The sequence below is a fragment of the Lissotriton helveticus genome, chromosome 9 (genome assembly GCF_964261635.1).
Source record: "Lissotriton helveticus chromosome 9, aLisHel1.1, whole genome shotgun sequence".
In the NCBI taxonomy this organism is placed as follows: domain Eukaryota; kingdom Metazoa; phylum Chordata; class Amphibia; order Caudata; family Salamandridae; genus Lissotriton; species Lissotriton helveticus.
This window is the reverse complement of record NC_136070.1, coordinates 1,279,209,787-1,279,219,119: the sequence shown is the minus strand read 5'-3', so window position 1 is coordinate 1,279,219,119 and position 9,333 is coordinate 1,279,209,787.

The following is a 9,333-nucleotide window of genomic DNA, read 5'->3' as shown; positions in this document are numbered from 1 at the left end:
GAACATTGTGCTACACCTCCAAAAGGGAGCTCTAGAACCGTGTATGGCAAATATTAATATTTTTCAGGTTTTAACATAACTAATGCTGAAACATTTTATTACAAATTGTCAAACAAGACAGGGATGAAAACCATGATAACCAACACAAAATTGATATATTCAGATTCTTTCTTTGAAAAAATGAATACTTTTGGATTTGATTATTGGGACAAACATGTTGATTTGAAAAGTGTTTGGGGTACAAAAGAATGGCAAGTACAGGGTATAGAAGCTTTGTTTAGAGCCTGCATGATCCCAGAACAAATGATATTTTTAAATGACACCGTTCAACAAACCACCTGTCTTGGCTTAGCCAAAATCAAAGATTTAAATAACCTGTCTATTCCAAAGCCAATAATGTTTAGCAATAACTCTGAAACAGATGAAGAAATAGACATAAACCATATACTTAACCAAAACAGAACACATCCTGATTGGAAACAATGGTTGATCTGGCCCACAGATACAAATAACTGTCAAGATAGATTCCTGAATAAAACACAGGGTTTCAAAATGACCAGGCCAGACCCTAGATATCCTCAAAGACATCACCCAGGGATAATAACAACCTACAGTGTGGGCAAATTATGCCTTCAATGGCTACAAACTTCCACACTGCCTGAAATTAAGCAACACCTAACTTTACTTACTGATGGTGCTGACTTGCGTGATTTCATAATGGGACCACGCAAACAGCGTCAAAAGCGTTTCATAGCAGCCTCTGTATATGCAGCATACAATGAGGCCTGGAAGGTTACTCAAATTGAGACAGCAGAGAGAATACGGGAAATTGACCGTATTAATTTGGAAAAATCACTTTCTGTAGTGGACAATGGGTTAATGACTCTGTCCTCCAGAATTTTTTCATTGGACAGCATTGTGTCTTCAGCAATCGATATATTATCGCAAGACTTACTGTTATTACAACATGGTCAGTCACAATTGCGTTCTATTGTACAGCTTGGCTGGACGTTACAAAATCTGCGTTCAGGCTATGTGCCTTGGCGTTTAATCAACACAACGTCACTATTCCAAATCTTTAACCTTACTGATAGACAAATCGGTATGGCGCAGAAGGGTGCTGATTATACAATCTTGAGCATTGAAAAACTAGAAAGATTACCGTTGACAATGTCAGAACGACCTGTCAGTGAATGGATAATCCACGGAATCATAAATATTCCAATCTCAACCTTCAGGTTTCAATACTGCCAAAAATATATACAGGCTGGCATGTACGAGAAATTGGGAAAGGGGTACCTTAAAACAACATGGAACCTGCCCTATTCACATGCATGTGTCAGTAACAAAGGACAGAAAGTGTTTCTTAGTGGCAACAATTGTGCTATGTCACTAAGCGGCACGCTTCTGTGTAACGGTATTAGTTTGCACGGAGCCTGTGAAGGGAATTCATACAACCTTTCATGTCACCAGCAAGGCGCACCTGCAACTGAAATAGAACCATTCTTTCAAAGACTCTATAATGGGAGTTACATTCTTATTGTAGACCGCAGATGCTGTAGTCTTATGCCCGGGACTCCTTATCTCGTCACTACGACGGCGAAGGTCAAGTGCTGTGGACGTTCTTTGTTTCCCAGCTCCTTTCCAGACAGGGAGGCAAGGGCATGGCCCGGTTTGAAAATTACTTCTATTCGAATAGACACTTTAAGCAGAATGAAAACAGTGCTTCTTCAGACGCCTACAAGGCTCACGTCATCTAAAGAAACGTATGATCTACAAGTCGCAAGGACGACTGCAGAGATACATACATTATTATCAACTAATTCCCCCGTACATTTCGCGGAAATCCTGAGCGAAATCTTAAATATTTCTGATACCACTGGGGTCTCAAAGGTATTTAAGACAGTATTTTCGATGGCATTAACACCATTCAAAGCCATACTGGGTATTTTTCCAGATTTCGTCCATTCGATTTTTGGCGGACTTCCCTTGATCCTGGGACTAATTGCAGGAATCCTATTCCTAGTCCTTATTTTTCGTTATGGCAACCCATGTCACAGATCAAACTCTCGCGACAATGGAAGATACGATCCTAGCCATTGGATACCGGGACCGGATATCAAAAATCCTGGGACTCTCCCGGCTTAGAGACCTAAACATGACTTGGTTTCTATCATTTCGACCAATGTGGCAAAGGTGTGTTTTACCTGTACTAAGGTGTCTGCTATGCGGAGAAGAATGCGTGTTAGACACCTGTCTGACGCTACAATCGGATGCGCCGGTGGATGCAGATACACTGTTGGTTCCTACCAAGGTTCACGCACTGTGCTGCCCTCAAAGGCTGCCAATTCTGATGACGGCATTCCTGGAATCTTCACCACTGCGATTGAAGAGTAGTGAAGTTCAAGATGAAAGCAGCATCGAACAGGTACGACCTTCTGTCAGCAATGCAAATCAGAATGTCAATGGAGACAATCATGCGCACGAATGCATGGTTACCCCTATTTCCGACTTAGAGGAACTTTCCCATGAAGCTGTTGACAGTTTTTTCGAAAGCCTGAATGATATGATGTTCTCTCCGGAAAAGAAATAGAGACTTTTGAGTAAACTCGCACACGGCGTTCCCTGAATTCGGCCTTCAACTTTAAAAATAAAGGCACATGAACAATTACAATCCAGTTCACGGACAGCAACTTTTTTCAGCAAGCCCCTAAAATATTTTTCTATATATTTTTTCCCGGGACACTGATTTTCTGCTTAAAGTAAGAGACTATTCCTAGAGAACTAAGATTTCTATTTTAGATACTTTATAGACTTTATAGACTTTAGCTGCCCGCTGGTATGTTCGCAATAGATTTTATGTGATGAAATGGTTTCGACTTTTTTTCTGTATAGCCATATTAAGAGCCATTTCATGTGTATTTCTCATATACCAACAAGCAATAATGCATAACAATGCGTGTTTACTTTTGCATTTAATTCATAGCTTAAGTGCATACAATATATATGACTGCAATTTTTCAGTATATTTGAAAATTTCGAAATGCATTTATGTATTTTGGGGTGGTAAGGTATACACTATACTCTATAGTATGTTGTACTATGTTATACTATGCATAGATTAGTAGATATGACCATAGTTAGCGTGGAGTGGGTGTCGTGTATTTCTATAGGTTCTGATTCGATCCCCCTATTCCTGACCCTATTCTGGTTAAACTTACTAGCTAGTTAACTAACAGTCAGCCCATGAGGCAAGAAAACCCCCATGATGCAGATACCGTTATCTGACGCAGTCACACTACGGCACAGGAACGTGTTATCTGATTAGGTCATAACGCTTGAGATCTAATTAGACAAGCGACATTCCTCCAGCCCCTGATAAGGCATACGACGTTCTCATAACAAATCAAACCTATGACAACCTGGATAATCCGTGCGGCCATTGTTTTGATTTCACAGAGAACTTTAGTAAAGAATGTGCTAACGAGCAAGTCGTATGACATCTTTATTGACGTACCTATGTCCATCCTTACGTCAATCTCGGCACCTTTAAGGTATAAATATTGCCGACCTTGCCCTATGCAAACACACGCGTGGTGACAAGACGGAGCAGCCATACTTGCCGAAGCCGAGAGCAGAAGCAGACCCCGCAGGCAGCAGCCCCGCCTTCCTGACGCGCTGAGAGACGCGCTGCTATCTCAAGCCGAGAGACCCAGCACCGGCGCTTCTGGGCAGCCCTCGCAGGCAGCCTGGAATATCGAGAGCAGAGAAAGAGATACCATTCCTCATTCATCCTAAATTCCAGGTACAGAACTGAATAACCCCTCCTAGAGAATTCTTTAGTTATTCACTTGGCAAAAACAAACTTAACTTAAACTGTAACTTTCTATTCCCGCCCACGCATTAGACTTAGGTCAGGTACACGGGGTAGGCGTATTTAGAAACACCAGTTGAGTACGTTTAGTCAAATGTATATGTGTATGTAAATATATTTTAATCATTTTAAACATCATATGGCTCAGAAACCATATCAATGTTTTTACAGTATTATTTTATACTATTGCTTCTAATGTATGCACTTTACTTAACTATAAGTATTGCAATAATATCGATCCATTTCTCTTGTACGAGAAAAGAGACTGATCAATAAATAACATCTTTTATTGAACACGCCCGTCTCTTCCTTTTCTCTACATTCTGATGAGACTAAGAATGCACGTACTGACTGAGTAAAATAATTGCCTTGTGCTCACACGACTCTCGAGATTGACTCTTGATTAGGGGAGAGCAAAGTTGTCATGTTCTATGGTTGTCAGAAACTAAATCCCTTCTTGTCTAATCAGGGGAGTTAATCCTTCCTTGAACATTCGAGAAAGTTTCTAGCGAACTCTGAGCTTAGCTGGCAAACCCAAAAATTAAGTCTAGTATCGACAGTAGTAGACCTAGTTAACGTCTGGCCTAGGCCTTTACTGCTGTAGGTACTATTCCAATGCGCAGAGCCTATTGGGAAAATAGGAGCTACACTACAACGCATTGCTGCGGTGTGTCACAAAAGTGACGCAACTCCAGCAATGCATCCTTTCACATGGGGAAAGCCCCATGTGAAAGGGCTTACGTCAGTCTTACGCCTGCTTTGAGGCAGGCGCAAGATTTTGATGCAACAACGTCCTAGAAGTGACGCAGTGAAATCTCATAGATTTCACTGCGTCACTATTACGAGGCTTTTTGCGGGGGAACGCCCCCTCTGCATACATTATACCTGACGCAGGTATAATGTAGCGCAGGGGTTTACAAAGTGACGCATCTGCTTAGATGCGTCACTTTGTAAATAGTGCGCAAAAGGAGGCATGTTTTACGACGCCGATGCGTCACAAAAAGTGACGCATCGGAAGCGCAAAACTGACGCAAGGCCTCATAAATGAGGCCCCAGAAACTCACCCCTCAAGACCGTTTAATTCCCTGCACAATAATAGCCCTATTTTTTCCCATGGGAATGGCATTTACTGTTTTCCTCTGAAAAACTTTCAAGTGTGGAGGGTTTTCGTATGGGAACCTAAAAAACTGTGTTTAGAGAAAAAACTGTTTTACTTACTTTTTCTCTAGGAAATGTCCCAGTATGATACCTAGGCATATCAAACTGAATAAGTAAAGTAATCTAAAAAAGTAATTATACAGTACCGGCAAAGTAACTGAAAAGTAATCTCGACTGTTTCTAAATAATTGACCTACCTGTATACAAAACAAGTACTACTAGCCCCCACTACCACAGAGAGTAAGGTATTATCTACTTTAGCCTCTGCCTACCTTTGGGGGTCCACTGGACTCTGTGCACACTCTACCCTACTTTATAGTAAATACGGACAGAGCCAGCTTCCTACACTCCTTCACGGAGTGACACATGTTCTGCCCCTACACAGAGATACATGTTTTCTGCTCCTTCGCTCTTTGTCACATGTTCTGCTCCTTCACGGAGTGACACATGTTCTGCCCCTTTGTAAAAAGACAAGGATTCCTGAAGGTATGAAGGACCTAGGGTGTACAGTTATATATTCAGAACAAAGGTCCCTTCTAAAGGGAATTGATCATGACAACATAGAAATTGCAATAAAAAACTATGGGGCAGATTTACAAGCCCCTTGCGACAGATTTACGCCACCGTTGCGTCAAGTGGCGAAATAAACCATGCGCCATGTTGCGCCTTATTTACAACGTGACGCATCTAGGGAGATGCGTCACATTGTAAAGCGCCACACTAAACCTGCGTCTGGTTTAATGTATGCAGGATGGGCGTTCCGTCGGAAAAAGCCTCAGAAAAGTAACGCAGTGAAATCTACAAGATTTCACTGAGCCACTTTTCCGACATCGCTGCATCAAAACCCTGCGCCTGCTTGAAGCAGGCGTAAGGCGTGACGCAGAATGTTAGGTATGGACAGCCCCTGAGCATTGCTGGAGTTGCGTCGTGCTTGCGACACGACTCCAGCAATGCACCGCCCTTACGCTATCAGATGTGTCACGCATGTGTTTATTATTGCGCCATGATGTGCTGCATTGTAAATGCGGCGCATCTGTGGTGGCGCATGGGTAAACTTGCGTGAAGCATCTTACCTGGCGCATCCCTGTTGATATGCAGGGATGCGCCATTCCTTGCAAATCTGCCCCTTCATATGCTCGCGCCAAGTGGAGACTTAAGTCATTTATTGACAATCATTTAAAAGAAATTTAAACATGAACGAATTAGTGGGCAACACAAGTTTCAGGCATTGTTCATTTCAGTGACTTTAACACAATGCACTTATAAGCCACAATACGTGTCTTCACTTCGTACACATTCAAGTGAAGAATCAGTACATTTCAGTATTTAAGTAATGAATAAAGTCAAGACACTGCGGTCGACGACGTTTCAGTCCCAATTACAATAAGAGGATCATCATCAGGACACAAAATGTATGCCAAGAACTATATTTAACAAGCATTTACAATGCAATAGGTCTCGCATTATTAAAGTTTGAGCTATTGGCATTGTAAATGACAATGCCTTTTCTTCATTTGCATCGTTGCGTAAACAAGCACTTTGCACTTATAGTCCATGCTTATGAGAAGCAAGGCTGTAAGTCTCTTTTACTGCCAGCTTTGCTCATTGTAAGCAAGGAATATACGTTCAAAGTGCGTGTTTATGCACCGATTGCAGGTTTTAAAAACAATGAACCCCACCGATGCACAGATCACCTTTGAATAACACTGATCTAAGGAGTGAAAACCTTGTGTGCGAAGTAGACCAACTCCCAACCTCACCAAACAGCCCTGAATTACCAAACATTAAGTAGGTAGAATATGCCACTGAGATATAAACGGCATGACCATATGTCAAGTGGGGATGGGTAACCCTTTCCCTGCCCATGGGTGCATGGTGTGGAGGTGAGGCAAAGAAGAGAGAGGGGCCAGAATCATTTAGACTCAACAGTATAGGAAAGAAGACATATGATTAGCAGAGAGATCAAAGCAAAAAAACTAGGAGAGCACAATGGATTACAAAATGCAAAACAATAAAGTAATTCTTTGGCGGTGATTGCAGCCTCTCTAAAGTTGCAATCACTGCCAAGAGTCTCTCTCATCAAGTTCTCTAGAATCAGAATGTATACTGGTCACATAATTACTTGTGGCACAGAAGGAACAACTTCTTTGACCACTTCTTTTTTTGGGGGATGCCACCAACATGTATCACGCCATGTCTCCAATACTCCTGCAAAAACCTTCCTCTCCTCCATCCAGTCCAAATGGGCCGCCTCCGACATATCAAAGAAATGGTTATTTTCCCAAAATCTGAACTTGAACTGCACAGAATAGAGCAAAACAGTTGAAACTGCACAGCACACAGTTTTGCTTGACCACTAAAGGATAGCCTGATGCTGAATCAAGTGTGAATGCTCTAGGAAAAGAATCTCTGTGGTAGAGTCGAACAATACCTCCCCCACACTGCAGGCTGCATAGAGATTGCATCATGGTCCATACACTTAAGCGGCCCTGCAAATAGGAGGTTGGGCACCAAGGGAAGGGTTAGGCGACAGCATATGGTGTATCCCTCAATAACAAGGCATAATACAATCTTCAGAGGACATCCAGGTTTGTAGCCAAATGAGGTTGTGGTTTCAACATGTGTTCTTTATTGAACTGCCTTTATTGCATTCTGCCCTCGCCAACACATCTTTCATCTATTGCTGACTCGATTGGTGACAACAGACTTCATCGGAGCTAGTCAGGAGGATACACACACGAGTACTCTTTTCCAGACTGTACACATTTAGACCACTAATGTCGCACACGAGGCAGTGGGGCCACAAAAGATACCGACCATGTTCATCCTACTTCTATCCAATACCATTACTCATCTCATAACTAGCCCGGATGATGTCTGCTGTCTTTGAGTCAGCAATAGACTAAACAGGTGTTGGCGAGGGAAGAATTGAATAATAATATTTCAATAAAAAACACATTCAAATCATGACCTAACTGTTGATTTTCTGAGTGCTCGGAGAATTCTTTCTAGCTCCATGGGTAAGCCCCATCAAACATTATGCCTCGATTCTGGTAAAAGAACAGATAGCACGTTTACAGTTTCCCTGCTATTATTTTAGTGTTGATGCTATCAAACTGCCATCTGCTGAACTGGGGACTGAAACAACTTGCACACGTACAAATACACGAAATTCTAGGGTAGGCATAAAGAACATCACTCTTCGAAAATTCAAACTTTTTCCAAAATGAGCAGAGGGCGTTCAAAGCACCTGTTATTGTGAATCGCGTTCATGACATTGGCCTGATTGGAAGCGCCTGTTGACTATAGTGAGAAGTGTCTCCTGGTGATGCTACATAAACGACAAAACCAGTAGAAAGATACAAGACTCATCTTAAATAGTCGAAAGACACTTTTGCATAAGAAGAAAACTGAGGAATGGAGTTAACCCGTTGTGCTCTGGATCCAACTATACAGCAGCCCAAATAGGAAGTGGCATCAATATGCATCTGCCACGTCATTGCCTATTGATTTATCTGTCGAATACAGAGCTTTACCACCCCAAATTACAACATGGTTTTTGTACAGCAGTCCTTATGCAGGGCAGGGCGTGACTAAGCATCACGCGACGTGCCTGGAGCTAGCCCCGCCTGTGTCCCTCACGCAAAAGAAAACAGCAAATGAATTAAATAACAAAGCGCAGCTGCTAAAGTGAGTGACCAGCGCTGACAATTAATTAAATAAACAAGCGCGGCTGCAAAAGTGAAAGCGGCCCGCGCTGCAAATTAACTAAGGAAATAAAAAAGCGCAGCCGATAAAGTGAAAGCGGAGCGCGCTACAAATAAAAACAAGGTATTACCCGTGAAATGAAACCCGTGGACCCACCTGTGGGCTTTATGTCCGCAGCCCGGATTAGAAACGGAAGCCAGGCAACTTGTTTTGGGACGGGGCGGGGCCGCAAACAGGAAGCGGACGGGAGCCCCGCGCTTCTGTAATCAGCCGGAAGATTTGCCTGTGAACTAGCGGAGCTCCCGTGGTCGTGGAGAGCCCCGCCTGTTGTGAAGACTGAACCGCAGGCTGCCGAGGGAGACAGGGACACAGGGACACACGAAAAGACCCTGGTAAGTGTGGGGGGAGGGGGTGCGCGCGTGTATGTGCGTGTGTGTGTGCGTGTGTCTGTCTGCGTGTGTGTGTCTGTCTGCGTGTGTCTGTCTATGTGTGCGCGCGCCTGTATGTGTGTGCATGCAGAGGGGTGGGGGCTGGCTGTGTCTGTGTGCCATTAATGCATGCGAGCAGAGCGACGCGAAAGCAGGGGCTGGGAG